The sequence below is a fragment of the Lagopus leucura genome, unplaced genomic scaffold (assembly GCF_019238085.1).
Source record: "Lagopus leucura isolate 7727_CA_CO unplaced genomic scaffold, USGS_WTPT01 Super-Scaffold_100008, whole genome shotgun sequence".
NCBI lineage: Eukaryota > Metazoa > Chordata > Aves > Galliformes > Phasianidae > Lagopus > Lagopus leucura.
This window is the reverse complement of record NW_024962265.1, coordinates 4596680-4622166: the sequence shown is the minus strand read 5'-3', so window position 1 is coordinate 4622166 and position 25487 is coordinate 4596680.

Below are 25487 nucleotides of genomic sequence, written 5' to 3'. Positions count from 1 at the left end.
TTAAGCTGATTTGGGAAGTAAAACCTAGGAGGAAGAATGGAGAGAGATTGTAGTCTTCACAATTCAAGGGTGGACTGGCTCTAAGACCTGACATATTGCAATACTAATGACAAATCTGCAGATTAGAATAAAATTTCCCAGTCCTCATAAGTGAATGAAAAGCTGTATGACAAAATGAAACAGAATAGAACAAAAAATAACAATTCCACACACACATATACAACAAACAAACAAACAAACAAAAACAAACAAAAAACTAAAACAAACAAACAAACAACAAGGACAACAACAGATCAAAAATTGTTAATTCCACAGCACATTTTCCTTCAGGCAGGAAGAAAATTCCTCTACTCATATTTTTGCATTACATATCTGAATCCACATTGTCAAGCTAGGTTGAATTTGCTGTTATTTTTGGAATTAAAATGCTTTGAAGAGTTTTGTTCCACTGTAAAAAAAAAAAAAAAAAAAAAGACAAGAAAGAAAAAAAAGAAAAAAAGAAAAAAAAAAGAAAAAAAGACAAAAAAGCTCGACAACACACAATGCTAACAATAAGTACTTACATTAATGTAATTTTCAAGTAGACTGTTTCGTGTTCAATTGAGCTATGGTCCAGATGGCTTTGACGTCAAATTGAAATGCACAATACACAATCCACTATGCACAAAGATTAAAGAACTTTTCCTAGCAAAATGCTCAAGAGCCCTTCAACTGCTGCTTGTTGGTCTTGTATTTCTTACTTAATATACCATTTTTTACTCCTGCTTACTCTGTATTCATCTGAACTTAGCATCATGTGTGTTCTATCACTGCCCTTTTACGTAGACTTAGCTGATAAATCTACAGAACAAGCAGTCTTGGAGAGTGAAAGTGCAACTAGAAACTGTTGAGAGTAAATGGCAATCTGTAGCACTTTGGGCTGGGGCAACGAGAGTTCACTGTAACAGAACATAAATTGATAGAAAGGTGTTGGCAGTTTATGGTTGCTCTAATAGCTGCTATAAAAGTATCTTTCTAGGTGCAAGAAACCCTTAATGAAATGCCCTGACCTGTATTGTGTGGGAGGTTGGATTAGGTAACCATAACAATGCTTTCAGAATTAATCTATGCACAATGCATCTTATCATGACAAAAATATAAAAGGAAAATGCCTGCATCCCCCAGAATGAAAACTAAAAGCAGACTGTAAATCTCTCTTTACAGAGAGACTCAGTTCTTAACTTAATATAACTTAAGAGATATCTGTTGAATTCATACTTCTCTCAGTTTTGAGTTTCTGCAAATAAGCCCTGGACTTTTTATGTATTTTCCAAATTGGAGAAATAAAACTAGGTTGTATAAATGAGAAAAACAAAACAAAACAAAAAACCCATATAAGATGACTAATTACCCATAAAACTTATTTTAGTATTGGATTTACTGGGGCAAATTCTTTTCCATGACACTTCTATTTTCAGCAGGTGGCAAAGCAGGGAGAAATGGGTGAAAATTCAAATGACTTCAAGTTTGTAGTAGAAAGCATTTTTGAGAAGGCAATAGTTGAAATGTTTTATATTTAGAGTTTAGCAGTAGTAACGTTCTTCTGGCAATTGCTACATATGTATATAAGGTAGCATTCTGTTTGTCTTTGCTCCATTGACGGAAATGACTGAACTTGAGGAGAAGATGGAGTATACCTGAAGGTTTTGTTAATATCTGATCACCCAAAAATTAGTATCACCATTGTAAAAGAAAACTTCATTGTCTGCAATATACAAGACGGTAATAAAATTAAATCCACTTCTCCACTAACCCTGTGAATATATCGATGGTTTTCTGTGTGATTATTTGGGATATCACTATTAAAATGAATTTTATTAAGGTTTTATACTGCCATCTAGTATCAGAGCACCTCCCTCACGTATTAAGCATTAGCCTTCTTGGAATTTTTGGAGGGGAAGCTCTAGATTCAATTCAAGTGAGCAAGTTGTAATCTAAAAATTTTTTATCATCTGAATATTGCCACTGCAGCCATCATTAACATAGTTTTGCCATAGGGATTTGGAAAAACAGGGGCCATATATTTCTACAGTACAAAGTGAATTTATTACATCTTGAAGGATCAAACCCTAATTTTATTTGATAGATTGCACTGCAGGTGATTCTGATGGGATTTTAAAGATTCTGAGGCACCATTAACATGGGAAAACTTAAATGACAAACCGTATTTTCTAAGAAATAGGTGTTGAAATGAGTAAAAAGTGACAGACAGATGAATGGAATGAGAAGGACAGATCATTCCGGCAGTGCAATTTCTAAAACCTTCACTCCAGTAAAAACAAAACAAAACAAAAAAGTCTGTGTTTTATTCCTGGCTTACATTCAGAATTCTCATGAACTAAAAGCAAATACTGCATGGTGAAAATTTTCCTGCCATATTACATTGCTGGCTAATCAGTGCCTATTATATAGCAAAAAGCTCTGCTGACGTGCGTTTTACAGTTTTAACCAGTAAGACGTGCAATTACCCTGCACTTCTAGAGTCTGCCAGAAACAGCAATAATAGTACATAAAAGAAAAATCATTAGCTAAGAACCATGCAGATCCTAGATATGCAGAGTTCTGATGCATTTCCAGACCACAAAGTATGAAAGCACTTGTAAAAAAATCACTTTGCACTGTTTATGGGAAAGGCTGAACAGAACTTCCACTGGAATCACAGAACCTGGAATCATTTGAACTCGAAGGAACCTTTAAAGGTCATCTAGTCCAACTCCTCTGCAGTGAATAGGGAAATCTACAGTTATGGATTAGGTTGCTCAGAGCCAGGTCCAGCCTGACTTTGAATGTTTCCAGGCACGGCAAACTCACTGCCTCTCTGGTCAGTCTATTCCACTGCATCACTGTGTAATATGTATAAAGTAAATCACACTCTAGAGACCATATACAGCCTAGCAGCATCCCTATTATCCTCTCAGGGTATCTGTCCTTGCTCCTATTGTCTACATTTTCTTCTTGATCTCCAGGTTGACCAGCAGGCCCCAGTTCAGCCTTCACAGACTCTTGCCTTACTTTCCTGACTTCTTTCACCTGTGTATGAAGAGCTCTTTTGCACTAAGAAAAACTTCCTTAAATATCTGCCAGTTCTGCTCTGTTCCTTTGCACCTGAGGACAATTTCCCGGGGTTTAGGTTTTTTTACAAACTTCCTGTAGAATTGAAAATTAGCTTTCCTAAAATTTAGTGTCTCAATTTTATTCCTTGCCCCATATCCCTCAGGAATATGAACTCAAACATTGCATGGTCACTACAGCCCAGACAGACTCCAAACCTGGTGTCACTAATCAGTTCTCTCTCGGTGAGTAACAGGTCCAGCTTTGCAACCCTACTGGCTGTCTGTCTATCATCTGGCTCAGGAAGTTATCCTAGATATGTTTCAGAAGCCTCCTGGATTGCCTACAGCATGCTATGCTACTTTCTCAGGAGATGTCAGAGTAGTTGAACAACAAGCGCTTGCAATCTTGATTCCTCCTGTGACTGGAGGAATCTGAAACTACTTGATCAGACAGCCTGTAGTAGACACTAACCACAAGGCTGCCTTTGTTGCCTCTGTCTCTAAGTCTCACTTGTAAGCTTTTGACTTGCTTGGGACCAATCTTCAGGGACAGCTCTTCAGATTCTATTCCTTTCTTGATGTAGAGAGCAGCTTCTCCTCTCCTCCATCCTCTCCTGTGCCTTCTGAACATCTTGTAGTCATTGTGGGAATCATCCCACCAGGTTTCAGTGAAGGCAGACAAAGCATGCTTTTCTAGTAGCGTGGTGGCTTCCACCTCCTCAAGTTTCCCAAGCTGTGTGAATCAGTTTAGAGACACTTCAGGAGGTCAGATGGCCTTTCAACGTTCTTGGAGGAGAACTCCTTGGTTCATAGAATCATAGAATCATGTTGGAAGGAACATCTAGTTCATCTAGTGCCAACCCCCATGCTGTGGAGAGGGTTGCCACTCACTAGATCAGGCTGTCCAGGGTCCCTTTCATTCTGTCCTTGACGGCTCTAAGGACAGGGGAATTTCTTTCAAGTATTTCCCTTGAGTTTCCCTGTTACATTTTTCTATTTCATCAGTGGTTCCTGATTCACTGTCATAGAATTTCAAGTGTGCCTTCATGCTATCAACACGTCTCAGGACAGAAGGTTGACAGCTGGAGAAAGGATAGTTCTGCCTGAATGATGGTGCTTTTGGGTGCTGCAGAAATAGCAGGTGATGCCCAAGTATGTAGCCTATTCATAAAAGATCCTTTCTGTGGTTCTGAGGGCTTTATCCCCATGTTCAGTGCAATGCAGACAATAACCTGAAGATTTCATTCCCATGTTTATACAACAGTCCTCTGCCAGGCTGTTCAGACTCAATGACTGCCAACCTGGAGATATCAGCACTGTGAGAAAAACCCTCAGTGCTTCTGGGTTCGCACACATTCTGAAATGGATTTTTATTATCATAGAACACAAAATGAGTGAAGAAAAAACACGGCAAGAAACACCATGAACTAAGATGCCAACACATTTTATCAGCTTGTTTTAGCAACCGTGGGCTGCTTTACCTGAGAAAGTTCCTGCTGCAGTCAGCCTTGGGAGCCTTTGTTTCCCCTGTGATGGAAATTTGAGTCTCTCAGGAGTGTTTCTTTGCCATGTTAAAAGAAGGAGAAAACAAAGGAAAAAGGTTGCTGTATCTACAGCAACAGCTACTACTTGCATTAGGAGTTGAAAACCTTTTAGGGGGAAAATATGAAAATTACTGCTTTCCAAGAAGATCTGTTAATTATTGTTAGTCAGTATACTTATAGGCACCAATGGAAACTTGGCATTCAATAAGTACCTATTAAACTATGTTAGAGAACATCATTTTTAAGTATAACATAAAAACTGCATAAATCATCTGTTCATTTAACACTGGGTCATATCTTCAGCTGGTATTAATCAGTTAAATACCATCAAAAGAGCTGGTCAGTTTACATAAACCAGGATCTGGCTCAGCCACGTGAAAAACAGAATGGCATTTCTTTTTTCTAACTTTTTACAAAAAATTGGAGTATGTTCTCTTTTCTGTCACCCATCTGGCAGAATTGTAATTAACAGAATTTAGAGCCATGACACTGGGTATGTTAGAGAGTCACACAATCAGGGGAAATTGCAATGTAATTAATAGATGTAGAGGACATGATCTGTATAAGATAACAGGGTCTTGGATACATCAGCAATTCAGATAATTCAGACTGTGCCGCTTTTTTCCATACAACACCTTATTTTAAAAAGGGCATTCTCATGTGTGTTTTTTGTACTTCTGGTGGTTGCTGCATTGGGACAGAAAATATAGCAATGCGAACGACATCCAACAATAAATCTCCTGGTACTTATGACCAAATTTTTAGCATCCAGGTTGCTGAAAGCTTAGTTACAGTTCTGTACATCTAATAGGAACATCCTGATAAGTTATTGTTGTCTGAGTTGCCATCTGTCAGCTGAAATGTTCTGCACATTCACCGTTTGCTCAGCATAACGCAGACCAGTAGTATTTGTCAGTATGAATTCCTGCACTGTGCCAAGATATGCAGTAATCACCCACTCAATGGCACCTTCCTAAAAGTGGCAGTGTTGTCTTAAACCAATTCAAAGTGAACTCAAAAGCTTGCCTTTGTGTTCTGTGGTGTCTTGACATTCTGACTCCAAAAACATACAGCTTTTCTTTAAAAATTCAGACCACATTAAGTTTTATAAGAAGCAAATACTTGTAATTGTGTTGCTCAGTTCAGACTTTGTGACCTTGCCAGCTGCATTCTGAAAACATCTGTCAGAATCCCAGTGCTATATATTTCTCATCACTTGCAGTATTTCACCAATGGCATTAACCAGTTGGCAATTTTCTCTCCATTTTATTTATTTATGGCAAATCTGAAGGGAAAACATTCGGTACCACTGTCCCTGAGATCTCAAATGCCACAAGCACATGGAGGGTAAGCTGCTCTTGAATACATTCATTCTCCTGCAAATTTATGCCTTTGCATGTAGGGTCCAATCTTCCTTTGTGTGTAATATATTACTTCAAATAATATGTTCTCATTAGGGCAAAAGTTTCAGAATCCAGCTTGTAATGATGGATAGTGTATGGGCTTTGTGAGAAAAGCAACTGAACTGAAAAATTGAGCTATCTATTATGGAAGAGATGTGGAAAGTAAAAAACAGGTGGAAAAAAGAAAAAAAAACAAAGAAGTCTGATTTATTCTATTTAATTTAAGGACTACAACTGAGGGACCTAATTTAAGAGTTTAGTAGATTTAGGTCTCCTGTAAAGTTCGTGTAGAGAATGGCTCTTCCAGGGTCTGATCCAGGCACCATGAAATCTGAATTACTCCCTATAGAAGAATACATCCAGACTTAGAAAACAAACAGAAAATCTAATAACTAAATTCCTTGCATATAGATAACACCATTTAATGCTTAGAGTTAAATTTAGATGAACTGAAGATTGAAGACCTGCCACGAAGTTCACAGGAGAGCTATTTAACTGACGACTTCAGTGACTCCTGATTGATATGTAAAGCAGATACAGAAGCTCATATTTGGAGTTAAAGTGTAATGCACTGTGTTACAATGCCTAAACCAGACCACTCTCCATAGAAGGACCTACTGAATGGAGTTCAGTTTAGTCCCTGAGTTTTCTTGCAATTGGATGAAGAAGAGCCTGGTAGAACCCCATTGTTTCCAAATACTTTGTGTGTGGCCCCAGTCAACCAAGTTGTCTCTTGGAAGAATTCTGAGTTCCAAAGCTGATTTGTTTGGGTATAATAATAATACTAAAAATAAAATAGCAGAAATATTAACTTTGGGTAATAATGCATTACCAAGTTCTATGATTGGCTACCAGTGTGATGAAACTGTCTGCTTTGGAGATTTCATGTGATGAATTTCTTAACTTTTAGTTATAAAGACAGAAAGTTGTCTTTATAACTGAGCATGGCATAACCACAGAAAACCTCTTAACTCTCTTAAAAATACACAAATAAGCAGTTACCTCTGAAAATCAAATATTTTCAGAATATGTATATGAACTAATCCACGTACTGGATGTATAAATATATGTGAATAATTTACAGAGACCAAAGCTTTCATCTAAGCAAAATCTCAGTTTTGGTTTGAAACTCCTTTCTGAAGTAACTTAATTTTTCATTTTAATGGTAGCTGAATGTCAGGTTGAATCAGTTACATACCAGGCACAGGTATACCAAAACAGGAAGGAAATATTTTCAGTAGGACTGGGCGCTAATGTTCTCTGTGCTGAGCTTCTTTCCAGACCTCTCAGCCTAGAAATGGAGCATTTGCTGTGCAGAATGGTGCAGGATGTGGCTCAATCCTACTGAACAGAGCTTGAACAGTGATCTATAAGAAAATTAGGTATTTGACTAATTTTGACCGCATGGGGGCAAAAAGTTAGAAGAAAGAAGTTTTGTCTCAGACTTAAAAAAACATACAAAAGGAAAAACAAAAAGCTTTCAAATGCTTTCTTTTCATTAAATTCAGTATTGGCTTATGTATTATGCCAGTGTGTTAAGAATACATACTTGTTCATTACTTTAGCTGTGTTAACACATGTAGATTGAGTTTGGGTGTTTCCAGGGAGATGTTTGATTTGAGGGTTGTGCTTTGGGTGCATTGGCCTTGCTTCTCTCTTCTCTGTTCAGCAAAATTACTGTTATGTCCCAGATTTGCGCTGCCTCTCCCCATCCTCTAGGGTCTGTGGGCCCACTGAGAAGGAAATCCAGTCCATGGCTTAGTAGAAAACAGAAGAGAAAGAAGAGGAAGCACCAAGCAATAATTCTCAACACCACCAGATAGGTTTGCCCAATTAGCATACATTTGTCCTTTGAGAAGAACAAGTGTTTATTTCTGCTAAGAAAGGCATGATTTGTTCCAATTCAGTAAATTAAACAGACCACTGTGAATGATTCCATCAGCACTAAGCTGCACATACAGAAACCAATTCTAGCATAGATTTCAAAGTAAAACTACTTTTATAAGCAACTGTAAACATATCCAATTTATACCAAATAAAATTGTTCAGACTTTCTTAGAAATATCATTCCTTATCTCTGTCTCCAAGGTGGACTGGACTTGCGGAATTAAGAGAGTAGCTCTGTGACTGAGTGTGATGGATGGTGTTTGGGTTATTTGCCTGCTTGCAGCCCATTGTACATTGGATGTTATATTCTTTGAAAGGGTGGCAACAAAACATTAAGGAGAAAAGAAAGCATACTGGCTTCATTCGGGCTGTGCAGTGGAACTTCAAGGAGGAAAGTTGAATGCTTCAAGGAAAGTAAGGAGGTATAGGTATTAATGTCACAAATTAAAGATACAAAATTAAAAGAATACTGACCCAAAAATAAAATAAAGCAAGTTGAACTGGCTACTCAGAGTAGGATTCATTTCTCCTAACTATATTTTCTGCAGATTCACTGTCCACTCTCCATCAGAGCTCTAGGCCAATGGAAGCAAACATTCTGGCAGGCCATTCAACCCATTTCCTTTAAAGACATTCTGTTTGGAGGGGCCCTCAAGATGGAGCTTGAGTTCAAATGGATAAATAGTTTTAATTCCTAAGAGTACATTTGAACAGCATAGAGGCTGAACCTGGAGGGAATCACAAAGGATAAATGTTGAGTAGTCTTTGCTTTCATGCACTTTATATACAGAAGCACAGAATCACAGAATTGTAGAGGTTGGAAGGGACCTCCAGAGATCAATGAGTCCAACCCCCCTGCCAAAGCAAGTTCCTTACACCAGGTCACACAAGTAGGTGTCCAGGCAGGTCTTAAACATCTCCAGAGAAGGAGACTCTACAACCTCCCTGGGCATCCTGTTCCAGTGCTCCGTCACCCTCACAGTAAAGAAGCTCTTGTGCACATTTGTGCAGAACTTCCTATGCTGCAGTTTCTGTCCATTTCCCCTTGTCCTGCCTCCAAACACTGCTCAAAAGATGGCCTTGCTACTCTGTCCCCCACACCTCAGATATTTATAGACCTGGATCAGGTCCTCTCTCAGTCTTCTTTTCTCAAGGCTAAACAGACCCAGTTCACTCAGCCTTTCTTCATAGGAGAGATGCTCCAGGCCCTTCACCATCTTTGTGGCCCTCCGCTGGACTCTTTCCAAGAGATCCCTGTCTTTTTTGTACTGGGGAGCCCAGAACTGGACGCAGTACTCTGAGGCCTTACCAGGGCAGAGTAGAAGGGGAGGATCACCTCCTTCGACCTGCTGGCCACGCTCTTTTTAATGCGCCCCAGAATGCCATTGGCCTTTTTGGCCACAAGGGCACACTGCTGGCTCATAGCCAACCTGTCGTCCACCAGGACACCCAGGTCCCTCTCCACAGAGTTCCTCTCCAGCAGGTCATCCCCAACTTGTATCGATGCATGGAATTATTCCTCCCCAGATGCAAGACTCTACACTTGCTTTTGTTAAACCTCATCCAGTTTCTTACTGCCCAGCTCTCCAGCCTGCGCAGGTCTCACTGAATGGCAGTACAGTCTTCAGGTGTGTCAGCCAATCCTCCCAACTTCGTATCATCAGCAAACTTGCTGAGGGTGACCACTGTTGTGACAACGTCCCACAATTGATGTCAGCTGTGCAATCACACAGAAACAGGCAGTGTTTGTAAACAACCAGAATTCAACCCAAATTACCAACATGTTTAATAATGCATATAATTGTGACTCAGGAGCATACCTAATCACATTGCTTCTGGAATCAGTTAGTTCAAAAACTGTAAATAGGTAAATGCAATGTAAACATAGGAATTTAATTTCTCATTATTTTTCAGTCCTACCTCTTATAAACTTCAAGCATTCAACCAACCTCTCTATGGTTTCTTGAACTATGGAAGTAGTGAAGTTTGCAACTGTCCTGTATAGAACTGCAAATCTATTTTAATTCTGTATTTCTTTCTATCAATTTGTGGATTGTACTAATCTTTTAACTATGATAACACAACTAGTGCTTCCTCACGGATGATTATTTCTGGTGCTTCCAGACTCATTACTTCCCTAATGAATTACTTCCCTACCAGTATAGGAGCTTTATACTTTTTCACAGATCAGTGTTCATGCTGTTATCCATTTTGTTTGCTTTCTGCACAGCTCTCCAAGCAATCTAGGTCACTCCTGTGTTTTATGAGTATCTATAGTTTTATCTGCAATAATTTCTTTCTTTTTCCATACAGATTTGGAGTTGTGTTTTATTAACAATTCTTAATACTTTACATCAGTAATTGCTGAAATTGTTCATTTTTTTCAGTCAAAATTAGTGACCATCTATTTGACTCTGAGTGGTCCTGCTGTTGTTGATTATAAGAATTTAGAACCAGATCCATAAAGGCTTTTGCAAGAAGGACATAACTTACATTGATCCTAACGGGATCGAGTATCCTCATTCCATCTGTGAATTGGAAATTTGGACTTGTTTATTCAAGCTTCAGTTTGTAGACCAAAAACAGATTTTGATTTTCTCACAGTCTTAATAATAATTGGACTATTCTTTTTTTACTCAACCTTTTCCAATGGCTTCTGGAGAACATGGTTTACCCAACTCAAATACTTTGAAAAAATGATAAGCATTTTTACAGAACTACTGGATTATAAGCAATATAAGTAGCAACTTGAGAAAGGCTGATGTTAGATTGTTGAGCTGTTGGTTTGTTTCCTCATTCTGACCACTAACATGCCATTTAATCCTTTGTCTATTTTACTGACATGGAGTATTGAAAGGTATATAATAACTGACAGTACAGAAAGTGAGCAACAGTTTGTTCTATTTGAAAGCAAATGACAAAAATCTACAGATACTCATTTTCAGTTGGTTCAGATCTTTTATTCCGTCTCCCACTGATTACAGGTTCAAAATGACTGATGTCATTTTTAAAGTTATTTTTAAAGTAGACTTCACACACGGTAATTACCTGTAAGAACTAACATTGCCACTTCCTAACTTTTTGGGGGTGAGTTTGTTTCCACTAAAAATCTGGAATATCTTTCTTCAGCAAATGTAACTAGAAGATCTGAAAGAAGCACTACATTAGATGCCATAGAAGCCAGTATCCTTTTAGATTTACCTTAGGAGAACAATGCGCATCACAATAATGGAAAAATGTCATTATTCCGCAAACATTTTTGCTCCTTTGCTAGAAAATATAGAAGTGTATCAGAAACTTCTGAGTTTTCTTATTTCAGCATATATTTCATAATGGATACATTAAGTATAAAAATGCGGGAAGAAATCAATTCCGTTATCATTATAAATGTATGATTCACTACAAGTAAATATATGTTTCTCTTTCTCTTTTTTTTTCTACAGAGTAATGAAGTTTTAGGTAATAAAATGTGTTGCCTGAAGATAAGAAGTATTATCTAAAGCACATTTCTGACAATTAAATTGTCTTCTATTACTTCTATTGAAGCACAAGCGGACTTTTGATTCCCCTGATTTTTAAGAATATTAAAGAACACAAGACACTGGAATAGGAATGTGTGCTGCTAATTTATGATGTTTAACCATAGTGGATATAGAACATAATATTTGGGAAATTACTTTCTATTATGAATGAGTTCTTAGTATTTAACATATGCTTTTTTATAAACCCACATCTCCATATCTGCCACATAACCTTCCATTTAAAGTTGTAATACTGTTTGTGTTCTTATTTAGCGTTTTGTTCCAGTAATTAACTGTAAAAATTGTGATGAAATGAGTCTGAAGATCTATCCTCCCATACATTTAACTCTCCCTAATGAGCTCATTGAGACAAAACTCAATCTAATACTTAAATTGGATTTACATCATTCCAAAAATGTGAAGATGCTTGTGCTATAAAGATTATCATGAACTTGTACTTACATAAATGTACACTGTGGTGAATAAACATTATTATAAATGAGTAGCTTGTATAATATATTTATCATAAACTAACAAGTCTACAAAAATTAAGTGCTGTGGATTATCTATCTATGAATGCTTGCAGGCAGTTCATGTAACATCCACATATTTTTCCTCTAACATTAAATTTTATTCTCTTTGCTTTCCGTAACTCAAAGATTTTGGACTAATTATCACCTTTACAGTGGTGTTGGTGTAGTAGAGGAAGGAGTTATTTTCAGTTTTTGGCTTACCGTGTGGTTTTCTGGAAAGTTCATAGGAAGCTTTATAGTCCAGAAACAGAAAGTGCTATCGTTGATCAATTGCTTTTTGTCCAAACAGACTACTTAAGTGAACTAGTATTTTGAAGACAGTGGTACTGCTCTCAAAGTATGAGTTCTCGTTATGTGGGTCAGCCAGTAAAGCCTAGACTCATCTCACATAATTTCAGTCATCTGGAAAGCAGGAATTAAGTCAAGTCACTTCTAACTATATAAATCCTTATGAAAAGGTCTATGCCACTGGCACTACTAGTATTTAAAGAAAATTTTTAAACAAAGTGGCAACTGACTAACATGAGGAAATTGTGAAAGGACAAGGGGGAACAGTTTTAAACTAAAAGAGGAGAGATTTTGGCTAGATTTTAAGAAGAAAGTTTTTACTCAGAAGAAAGATGGTGAGACACTGGAATACTGGACTATTCCAGGCAGCTCCAGGTTTCCTAGAGAAGTTGTGAATGTTCCATCTCTGGAGGTGTTCAAGGCCAGATCTGGGCAGCCTGATCTAGCGGGTGGCAATCAGTGCACTTCAGTGTGTTGGTACTGAATAGGCTTTAAGGTATCTTCAATCCAAGCCATTCTATGATACTATGATTCAATGATTAGTGCAGAGGAAAGCTTATATCTTTTCAATTTTTATGTACCTGCATTAGGAGAAGAACCAAAAGTTCCTGCTCTTTTCATTGGCTTTAAAAAAAGTCTAAATGATCAGATCAGCTAAGTACATCTGCATTGGAGGTATCTTTATTTGCTTGACCAAAGTCCATCCTAAATATTTGTTCTGAAATGGGTATTGAGCTCTTTTTGTAGCTTATAGGACAATTCATTTTTCACAGCATTCATTTTGGGGTTAATACCAACTGTAGGGTACAATGATTCACCCTTTGGAAGTGCCACTTCTTTATTGTCTAAAGGAGGAGCCTTGATAGTTAGCTTAGACTGGATACTTTTTAGATGACTATAATTAAAGGAAATGAATCTCAGCCTAGGGGGCATCTCCTACAGGCCCAAATACAATACATGTTCCATGTTTCTGTTGGTGGCAGCAGGTGGCCTAAAGATCAGAAAGATACAGTCTCTTTCCTGCCCTCATTTTGCCTATTACAGTGAAAAACTGGGCAGAGCAGGGACGAAGAAAGGCAGCAGTAGGCATGGGAATAAGCAGTAAAGATATAAAATTGCTCAGGTCTACTGTGACCACCCTCAGCTGCAGTACAATTGCAGCCTGAGGACTGCAACAAAAGCTGTGAATAGTTGCTCTGTCTCTGTGGTAGCAGATGGTGGGGATTATGGTTCTCTCAAGTACTGATAGCTTCCCTTGAGCAACACCCTTTTTTTTTTTTTTTTTTTTTTTTGCAGAAGTCAGACATTTATTTTAAATGTTCAAAAATGTAACCTCTCTTTCAACTTTGAAGGAAAGTGGCAGAGGGGTCACCTCGTTATCTTGTATGAATATGACTGGAGGTGATATTTGCTGTGTGAAGACTTGTTCATATATTCCTTCTTCCTTCTGTGCTTCCCCGTGAGTTTTCTTGCACTTTAGAAATAGAGGAAAAAAAAAAGTAAGTTCTCATTCGTTACACAAACACTTATCATAGACACTCCAAAAATAAAGAAGTGAAGCTAAATTTATTTTAGAAATAACTTCTGCCTGCCATCTTTACAGATCCTTGTTGACACATACAGAAGTATTTTAACCTTTTTTTTTTAAAGTGCATGCTAATGTATTGTGCATGTCCAAATTAAAAAACAAACAAAAGACAAAAAACAAACAAAAACAAAAACAAAAACAAACCCAAACTTTTAGAGACATTTTTGTTTCAGAAAGTGGAGGTGTCTCTGTTTTCCACTGGAAAATCAATCCGCTTAAAATATCTTAATTCTAAATTAGGATTAGGATTTAAATGCTTGTATAAATAAAAACTGGGAAAATTGAGAGTCATTTTTCTAAAATTAGAAATAATATTGGTTAATATCAGAGGCTCAGCTAATTTAAAATGTTATAAGTCAACTTATATATAAGTTATAAGTATGTGACAGTTTATGTAATCCAGGAGCCTTTCATTTTAGCTTAGCAGCAGAGAACACTTTGAAGGTAATTGTTAATGCTTGTAAAATATATAAAAAAAACCACTGTTCCAGGAGTTAGTATAATTTAAAAGGTGGCCAAAAGATGTTCAGAACTAATTCATTGCCGATTCTTACATTGGAGGAAACTACTGAAAAAACAATTAGAAAAAAATTCCAATTATCAAAATTTATATTTTTCAGAAGTCTGATGGTAACAACTAAAAGTAAAATGGAAATAAAAAAACCACAAAATTTTGGCTTTGCAACTGACCAAATTATATAACAGAAGCCATTCGACGTAATTTGGTTCACAGAAGTTCACACAGAATATTTCCTATAAGCTGCATATACAGGTCTGAGACACAAAGTCAACGAACACACTGTGGTCTACTTCCTCCTCCTCTCAGTCTAAGCTTTCCCTTCTTTTTCCTGGATATCTTCACTGCTAAGGCTTGGTCCCAAAAGATAGAAATCTTACTGTCAAGGATGACTCCTTTTAGCTGGAAATATTGTGAAACACTTCGTTCCTTCTCCGTGGGAGAGGCTTCATGGATTAGTGACTGGGAGAGGCTGATCAACCAAGGAGGTGGTGACCTCAAGTCTTCCTTTCTAATGGCATTAAATTTCTGTAGAAAAGAGTTTATGCCTGTGTGTAGGTTATTATTTTTAAATATAAATAGTTCTAAAAGCATCAGTATTGCTTTCCTAAATTGCTAGACCGTGTTATCACTGAGGGAGATGATGCAGCATAATCACAGTTATTAGGCAGTTTTTTTCTTTCCTCCTGCTTTCCATTCAGAAGCTGCACACACCCTTTAAGACTACATTCCCAATTGGGCTCAGGATTTGCTGTTTTTCTGTGAAGGAGGGCTAAGTAGATTCTTGGGTGTGTACATGTACGTGATTGCCCCTCTCTACTCAGCTCTTGTGAAACCCCATCTGGACTACTGCATCCAGTCCTGGGCCCCTGCACAGGAATGACATGGAGCTCTTAGAGCAGGTCCAAAGGAGTGCCACTAAGATGAACAGGGGGCTGGAGCACCTTTCCTATGAAGAAAGATTTAGGGAACTGGGCTTGTTTAGCTTGAAAAAGAGACGTCTCCAGGGAGACCTCATTGTGGCCTTCCAGAACTTGAAGGGAGCACATAAACAGGAGGGGAATGGCTGTTTATGATAGTGGATAGTGATAGGACAAGGGAGAACCGTTTTAAACTGAGACAGGGGAGGTTTAGGTGAGATATTAGAAGGAAATTTTTCACACAGAGGGTGGTGATGCATTGGAACAGGTTGCCCAAGGAGGTTGTGAATGTCCCATCCCTGGAAGCATTCAAGGCCAGGCTGGATGTGGCTCTGGTCAGCCTGGTCTGGTAATTGACAAAAATTGACAAATTGACAAAAAGCAGGGGGGTTGAAACTAGATTATCATTGTGGTCCTTTTCAACCCAGGCTGTCCTATGATTCTGTGATTCTAGGATACAATATTCATAATATAACATTGCAAAAGTGATGTAGTTATAAGTTTTAGAGAACTGTTGATGTGCAGTGATAGACAGAAGTATAACCATGACTTCATGTTGGATAAAGACTCACCTCTAGAAAATCAACAATCCAGAATAATTTCTTAAAATCAAATGAAGAGAAATTTTCTTTCCGTACAAATAGGAAAGCAAAAAGTTCTTCATACTCTGAAATTGAAAGGAAGTGCACTAGTCACTCATGGAAAAAAGTGGCTGAGGAATCAGAAAAGCCTTCCAGGTTATTAATCTTAAAGGTCTTTAAAGGTATAGCAGGAAGGAAGGCTGGACTTTGCTTACTGCAGAGCAGATGTGGCTCTAGTGACATTTAAGCTCCTTGCTCCCCTTAAATCCACAGGGAATTGGGAATGTAGAAATCTGCAGGTTAGAAAACTTGAGATCAGAGCTTTCTAGGATAAACATATTTTCACAGCAGGCCATTAAACCATTTTATTTGTAGAAAAAATATGGCATTTAACCATCAATATTCAACAGAGAAAGAGTCAATATGTGACTTTCTTGAGGGGTTTTGGAAAATAGCTGTGATTTTAAAGGTTAATTCTATTGAATCAAGCTAAACTCTAGAAGAACTTTGGAACAGCAGACTAGGAAGGGGTTTGTATGTAAGCCTGACTGAATATATATGGATGAGTCTCAGAAAATTATCCCATGGCTTGAAGACTAATGGGACGTATCTGTGGATAGCTCTTCAGACACAAGGAGACAACAGTGTTTTATTTTAAGTAAATAAAAATGTGACAACTTTCTCCTAAACTTAATATTTTTAAAATATTTAGGTAGTACCAAGTTATCCTGAAGGAAGTGATTCATTATTGTTTCCCACTCAGTTCATCACTGATTTTTGGGAGAGTTCTGTTCTCCTCACCCTATAAGAATTATTTTCTTGCTTTGAACTTGTGCCCTAACTGCAGCGTCTGATGCATGGACTCAGATGTGAATGATCCAAATTGTTTATTGCAAGTTCTCACATCACTTGTATACCTTCACAAATTTTCTTTTTCTAGCTTTCCCATCCACCCCTACAACATTCCCATCCACCTTTACATGTCAACAGAGCATTCTATAAAACACTCTTCAACCGTTCATGCAGGTACTTATCCACTCAGAGCCATGAGATGCTCTTTCTTCTTCTAGAGGTGTCCTTGCTTCTCATGGCGTTTGTCTTGCTCCACGACTGTTGCTCTGAACAATTTTTCTTCTATTCCCACACCTACCTTTGCTTATCTGCTAAAAACTGATTTCTGAAATCCTTCCCCATTATTTAGGTTTGATTTATTAATATATTTATATTTTGAAGGAAATTATTTTTTTGTCTTCACAGAATTCTGAGTTCAGTTACACTAGAACTCTGTTTTACAGCTAAGAACAGACAGTATACATTGTAGCTATTTTTCTTCCCCTGCTAGTATAAGAATAAAACTCAAGTTGTGTCATTTTGGTCTCCAAGCCTAGTGAAAACTATTTCCTGAACTGTAAAGATATAACATTTTACAACAGTTAAAAGATCCCTTGAACTCTTCCTGGAAAGGCCATTTTGAAGGTCAACAGAATTTAACACACTTTTGTTATAAGACATCGATTTCTGAAATAGGCCAGATGAATCTGTAGTAAAGGTAGATGTTCTCATTGTTAAGTTAGCTGTACGAAAAAGCAAAGCTATGACATCATCTTTCATGAAGTCTTGACTCTATCACCTTTTCTTTTGGTACATATAAATTTTCTTGTTATTAATATTATTCTTGCTGACATTCTCTCCTGAAATTTTTAGTACTTGAAGATATTCAAATTGTATTTTCCTACCATTTTTTTTTTGTATGGAACAGTTTTCACTTTTTTACCGTGAAAGGTGCGGTTATTAACATATTTATTAAATTACAGCCCAAAGTGAAACATTTCACACTGACTTTCCAGTAGATACCTATGTATGAGCTGAAACAACAATCATCATTGTGCGCTCAAGATGTCAACCTCATCTCAGTATGTGTAAGTATCCAGGAGTGTAGATGTCTATATCTGAGCTGTATGGTCTCATATGCATGTGAGCTTTTTTTAGAATTCACAAAGAGAACGGGCATTTAAATTACATATTTTATCTGACCTATTTTTGAGATACAACTCAGGATGAGATTAATCAGATTCTGTAAGTGTCCATTTCTTTCCCTGGTGTTGAAGTGACAAAAAGTCCTACCATAGTTCAAGTGCAGACAATTGCTTTGTAGACATTTAAAACTGGGTGAGTTGAATTCTGTTTGAGATACCAAAAACTTGAATAATTTTTTTCTTTATAGTTTCTGTTCTTCAGGGGAAAACTGCTATCCCTTGTGCAGAATAATATCAGAGCTCATACATGGAGAACACAGCTACAAAGAATGAAAGGCTCAGTTCCAGAGGTACTGAAGTTCTGATACTCGTGTTTCTGTGAAGGAAAATCACACAGGAAAATGGTTCACAGAGAAGATCTACAGGATGTCTAGGATCTGAATGCTGAGAAACTGTGTATAAACGAAACTAAAACCTTACCTTGACCTTCAGCTCTACATCTTAGTACATTTTAGCACTATGATGCATGTGTTGTACAACATGTGATGATCAGCGGGTAATGAACAGGTAAATGACACTAAGTAAGAGTAAATGTTAACTGATATACATGAAAAAAATAGCCCTAACTTTTCCTTACACAATGTTGAAATTAGTTGTTGCCGTTGAGGTATGTGGTCCTGAAATTACAGTGCACAGCCCTATGGAAATGTGGATTTAGTTAATAGTGATGGCCCAAAAGTACATTGTGGAAATAATTAAGACCATTAATAATTAATGGTCTTTCTTAAAAGACCAATAATAAACCAGAAAACAGCATGAAAACAGAGTATAATTGCCCCTTATAAAACATGCGGTTCAGAGTTTCACTGTGTTTACTTGATTCATAAGCATGAAGTGGGTCATAGATTTTGATTGGATACCTCAGGCTCTCAGTATTTTTTTTCTATTGTGATGGAAGAAGAATAAAGGATGAAGTTTGCCACATGCATATTCATGTTACATAGAAAATTATTTTGCATGTCATTGTAAGCGAGAAAATCTTGTTAGTCTTTCACTTGATTTTTACTAGAGCATCAACAGACTAATAGTGAAAATAGTAATTAATATTAACCCACCTGTTCAGTATTGCATTCAATCAATATTACAAAACCCCATTCTTGTTATCTGAATATGTATTAATACCATATATATATATTTTTAGGCATTTCAGGACTAAGATTCATCATTATGCTTTGCTTAGTTTAAATTCTTGCAATACTGTGAGGCTATATAGTATTTTTGGATTCGTCATTTGACAAGTGATTGCTGAGAATCTGGCTAGACATTACTATCAATTTCTCTTATCATCTTAGAATCATAAATAGGTTCAGGATGGATTGGGTCCTTAAAGACCATCTGGTTGGATTTCATCTGTCATAGGATTTTCTGTCATTTAGCTTTCCACTAGACCCGTTTACTCAAGTTTGCATGCAGCCTGGACTTGAACACTCCCAGGGATGGGACATCTACAGCTTCTCTGGGCAATCTATTCCTGTGCCTCATTTTTCATAATATCTAATTTAAATCTTCCCTCTTCTAGTCTAAAACCATCGTCCCTTGTCCTATCACTACTTTTCCTACTCAAGAGTTTCTCTCCGTCTTTTCTGTGTACCCTGTTTAAATACTGGAATGTCTCTAGAAAGTCTCCCTGGAGCTTTCTCTTCTTCAGTCTGAACATCTTCACTGTCTCAGACTTTTTTTCATGGTAAAGGTGTTTTGGCCCTCTGATGACCCTAGCAGCTCTACTCTAGACCTGCTCCAATGTCATCATATCCTTCCTGTGTGTGGAGTACCATGTCTGGGTGCAGTACTGCAAGGGAACAGGTAGAGTAAAGGGGGAGAATCACTTTCTTCAACCTGCTAGCTACACTTCTTTCTTGTCTGCAAGCACACACTGTCCAGTTTCAAAGGACTATTTTATCCTACAGGGCTATTTTACTATGATGAGAGACTCATGCAATGGATCACAAGGATCTTCTATTTGGCTTTTACAGTCAACTTCAGGCATAGCTCACTATGCTGCTACATAGGTATGATTTGGATTTTTGAAATTAGGTGTTATCATGGTTGTATCAGAATCACAGACCTTCATATCATCAAATCCAACGATCAGACTGACCTACTGAGTCCTGACAGTAAATCACATCCTTTTGTGTCACATCCTTATGTCTCTTGAATACCTCCTTAGCTGGGGAATGCACCACTCCTCTGAACAACCTTTTCCAATGCTTGACCGCCCACTCCATGAAGAAGTCCTTCCCAAAAGTACAGTTCCATAAATAATTATAGATTGAGTAAGTTACTCTGGTCTCTCATGCTTTAAAAACAAGAGCCTGCTTGGTGGTGGATTCCCAAGATATGTCCAGGAGAACTTCTAACCTCTGTTTTACCTTGACAGTTATTTGTTCTCAGTTGTGAGTAAGATAGCAGCTCCAGCCAGTGTTTTGTATGTTCTTCGGTCTTCATCTAACTTTTTATTTTTTTGTTATGTGAGGGTAATTCATATTGTTTTCAGCTGTATTTTTCCCTCTTATTCCAAACTGTCACAGATGGAAGGACATTTCAGACTGTGGAGTTTCCTTCAAACAATCTACATATCTGAGTTTCTACCAGCAACAGACAGACTGAAGATGAAGGATGGAAACTATAGTATGCTCTAGCATATGCTGACAGGGATACAGCTGTTAACAGAAGTGAAAAGGTATAGTAATGGTGCATGTCCATGTCTCAGTCAGAAGGAAGGGAATAGCACTGTGGAATACACTCATCCTACTTCTGCAGGATGAATAATAATATACACCCTGCCAGAAGACTATTATAATATAACATTTCATTTACTTTGAAAAAATCTCAGATTTAAAATTCATGATTTTTGGTACTGCTGCATTTAATACTATGCCTGTATAATTTAATGTTTTCTTACTTACATAAAGATCTTGGGAAATACTGCACATAGATATAAAAACAAAATGAAATAACACCTAAAACACAAATTGGATGAATGTCAATTACATTTAAATATGGCAAAACATCTCAGAACAATAAAGATATTACTTGTCCAGCTATAAGTAGATGTTTATAGACTATTAAAAGTTATAAAAGTATGAGTCTATTATAGATATGAGAATTAAATAATAAGACAAATATCCAAATTTAGCAGGAAAACTATAACAAATAGGAAATAAAGATATGATTGAATTTAAATATGAATGTAAGTACTTTTTGCTGAACTAGGTCTTTAATATTAACTTTAATTTTCAGGAAATTAATTATCTGCATAGCTCCACTCTACTAATGTTGTATTAAAAAGCATTAGTAATTTCCATGCTTTTATGGATTTCTTTCAAAAACTTACCATATCACTAGCAGAATTGTAAGCTAATAGGTTACATTTTCAAATCTGCTGACAGAAAACACTGGAATAGATAGCAGAAAATCCATAGGGCCTTAGAATAGTACAGGTTGGGAAGAATGTCAGGAGGTTTCTGACACAAATCCTGCTCCCCCAAAGTAGGGCCAGCCATGAGGATGTAACCAAATGGCTCAGAACTTCACTGGTCAGGACCTGAAAACCTCCAAGAGCAACCTTTTTAAATGTCTGAGTGTTCTGGTTTTCTTTATGTATATTTGTACTAAATGTCTCTTTATCTTATACCCCATGGCCTTCTGTCATTCTACCATTCTTTGCTGACAAGAGCCTGGCTTTATCTTGATGGCTTCCTTGTAGGTATGGGCAGGATGCTGTTAAATACTCTTAAAGCCATTCCTTCTACAGGTCTCTCAGCACCCTGTCAAAGGCTAAGTTCTCCAACCCTACTCACTGGTGACCCATCACTGATGTCATGTTCATTGACCAATGTCTTTCTATTTTGGATAGCTATGAACTGGATACTGTATTCTGGCTGTGGTCTGATGACTACTGATTAAAGGGGAAAATCATTCCCTTCCATCTTCTGCCATTCCTCTTGCATTAGCAGACTGGGATTTTGCTGCCAGGACATACTACTAGCTCATATTCAGATAGTTGTTCACTAGAATCTCCATGGCCTTTTCAACAGGACTGGTCCCTACCTATGTAGAGGTAGTTCACACCTAGTGTGCAGAATTTTGTAGTTTTTTTCCCTGTTGAACTTCATGAAGAAATTGTTGTCCTTGTCTTCCAACCTGTCTAGATCTTTCTGAATGGAAGTCTGTGAACACAATGACTTATACACAGTGTGATGAAAAAGCTTGTCTTACTTACCCTAGTAAGTTTATCAAATTGATATTTTCAGCATAGTTTATATTTATATATATATAAAGAAAAATAACTACAGCATTACTCATTAATTCATGTAATAAAAAAGTTACTTGTCCTCTTTCCAGAAAAAGTCTGTGATGCCCCTGCTCTGAGAAATCTTGCAGTTTGGTTAAAGCTTTGTCTTTGCTCACTAGCTGAACTTGGCTTAATATCAATGGCTAGTGACTACTGTTCAGTGTAACACAAGAAATATATCTTTAGCTGCACCAAAAAAAAGAAAAAATGTTCTAAGAAAAAATACTTGGCTTCTCTCCTGCAGCCACTGCTGAAGTGAACACTGAATAAAAAAGAGAAGAAAACAAAGCATCACAAAGGAAAAGTCAGCTCCTCTTATGTCTTCATCGTAGCTGACTAAAGTTGGATTTCAAAGCACTTTTCAAGCTGTTTGGATACACATCAACATGTAAGGGTAAAGGGAAGAAAAAAGGAAAGGAAAAGCTCACCAGCTTTTCAGCCCTGAGCACCAATGAATTATATTTTTCCCTGTGTTTCTTTGCAAGTTTGCTCTCTCTTTTTTGTACATTTTTATCAATGTGGCAAATTATTAACTCAGCAGTAAGCTAACGGCCACATGGAGTTATGAGAGGACACATTTGACTTTTCTGCTGAAACATGATATTCTTTATGAAACAATAGTTTGTACTGAGAAATAATGATTCCTGGGAGACCAAATGTCTCTAGGGGCTGGGATGTGCAACGGGGCTTTCAATTTCTACCTCAGCACTTTGCATGTCAACCAGATTAGTAATGACCTGAAACTTCCATCTCACACCTTGGCAAATCCTTATGTTTTGCTTTTTGTAAAGGAATGCTGGAAATGGACTATTGTTACTCATTTTGGGAACAAAAGGGAAACCAAATTATTTTCTCACAAGTGAAGACTGCTCTAGTTTTAACCTTCACATCTTTGAGTAGAATCTCTAAACACTCTCATAAGGTCATTTGGGCTCTTGTCCGTGCAGAACCATGTCCCTGCCATGGAAGAATTACTCTTCTCTCGTCAGTTACCTAATTTGACCTTGGACGTAAGACCAGGACCCAAAAGGACAATATGCAAAAGCAAAGCCAAGGTAATTCAGCAAAGCTATTAGCATAGTCAAGACAGGCTATGGCAAACATGGCTAAAGTGATATTCCTGAATCCTACCAAGAACATTTAGTAAACGTCCATAAACTGAAAGTGACTGAACCATTCATAACTACCCAGCTGTCTGTTGTGTGCATGATGGCTTGTGAGAGTTTGAGCTGTGTTAAGAAGGATACTGGGAACAGTGCTTTTAAAGACAAGTTACGAGGATGTGTCTGTAACCTGTATGTAACCTCATGGTCAGGTGACTTGTTTACTAGCTTTAGTACAAAAAGGCTTTCAGGTTCAGTCTCACAGAGTTCTTATTAAGTTTAGCTGAATTTACTCATCCAGTAGGGGTACATTTGGTCCAAGATGCTCAGGCCTTCCTCATGGAGAGGGAAAAAGACGTTCCAGAGTACATGTATGGATATAAAATAAATGTTCAGGATGAGCAGAAAAAGTTACCTTCTGGAAGTACTTATCTTATTCAATTTCCTAAAGACAGAGTGCAGAAAATTGGCACTGATGAAACACATAACTTTCGCATAGATTATATGAAATGGAACTCGTACATAAGACCCCAAAACTTGCATCATGGCCATGACATCCCTTCTGCCTTACAGAGCCATCTTAAGAAAATTCCAAGCAAAAAAATATTTCACAAGCAGTGCTAATTAGTCTCATTGGTACTGCTTAGTCTCTATATAATAGATGGAAAATCCATTGGGAAAATGGATTTTATAATGGGAAGTATTGGCTGGAGCTTTGAGGAGTCATGCAGAAATGTGTCCTGGAACCTTTAGATATTTCTGAATGCCTTTGATTATCCAAAACTCATTGTTACATCACTGATTCTCTCAATGCTAAGTACTTACTCCCAAGTACACATTTTTCTGCATGACAAAGAACAATCTAATAGTGCCCTGTTCCAAAGTCTGTAGATATAGCTTATGCAACAGGGCACCTGGTTATGGAGTTCAAGTGCTATTGACAGTCTGATTGAATGTCTTTGTCTTTCAGGAATTAAACAATATCAGTGACTGGAAGCAGGAATGTGGAATAATCCTCACCACAATTAGCAGCCTGGGACAATTGTTAAGTAAGTTTTCAACCCATTGTTCTTTTAGAAAACAAGTTTTTCTTATGCTAAGATGGCTCCAAACAACCATGTTTCATTTAAAATTTACTAAGCAAAAACTTCATTTTAGTAGCCTCTTCAATTATTTTTCTAGATACCTCAGCAACGTTTATACTTATAGATTTTCTTTTCATTCCACCCACTTATTTCACTAGCCTTGGTATTGATATAAAAACTGCCTGGTAACAGCAGAGAATATGTTTCAGATTTTGCAATACGGGAGGAGGAGAACTGAGTTCACGGTGACACCTCTCAGAGAGGGCCATGCTTCATCCTGGTTGTGAAATATCTCCTTAACACCCAGACAATGTCTTCTGTTTGAGAAATAGTCAGAGAATTGGATGTAGCTAACATGATTTCACCAAGAGTGCTTGAATATCTGGTTATAAATAGCTAAATAGCATCTGTTGTCATGTCTTGATGTGTATATTGACTTGTTTTCCTTTGTGTCAAGGTCTTTCATGGAGTCTTTATTATCAGTGCTTGCAGAACAGGGCATCACTTGTTTGAACTCAATCTGTGGCTTTGAATTTGTCAGGTATAAGAAGGCAATTGTACAATGCGATTCTTCACTTTTTTATGTGATGGTATGTTCAAAGGTCTGTGTGATCTGGATCAGAACCAAGAAATTTTTTGTCCAAACTTATGACTGCTTTCAGAGAAACCCAAATGTGCAGCAAAACCATTTCAAGTGATTAACAATACCCACTAGTGGGTGATAAAAGTCATTACTTTCAGACCTGCTATGTGCTCCTTGGGTAATAACTGCATGAGCACACCACTGGCTGTTGAAAATCCTACATATTAACTGTTTGGTCTGGCAGAGAGGCAGACTTCACTGCTGCCTTTATCCTGTGCGATTATAAATTGTCATTTTTATCAGGATTGCAGAATGCTTCTCCTTTTACCTGCGTTACATCCTATAGTTGAGTGGGGGTTTTTGTTTGTTTGTTTTACTTTGTTTTATTTTGTTTTACTTTTTTTTTTTTAATTTATTTTTATTTGATAGAGAAGAGTTCTTCACATTTTTGGGATAGTGTAAGATATTATTCTTTTACGTCATTGTCTCAAAGCTTGCTGGGGATACAGATG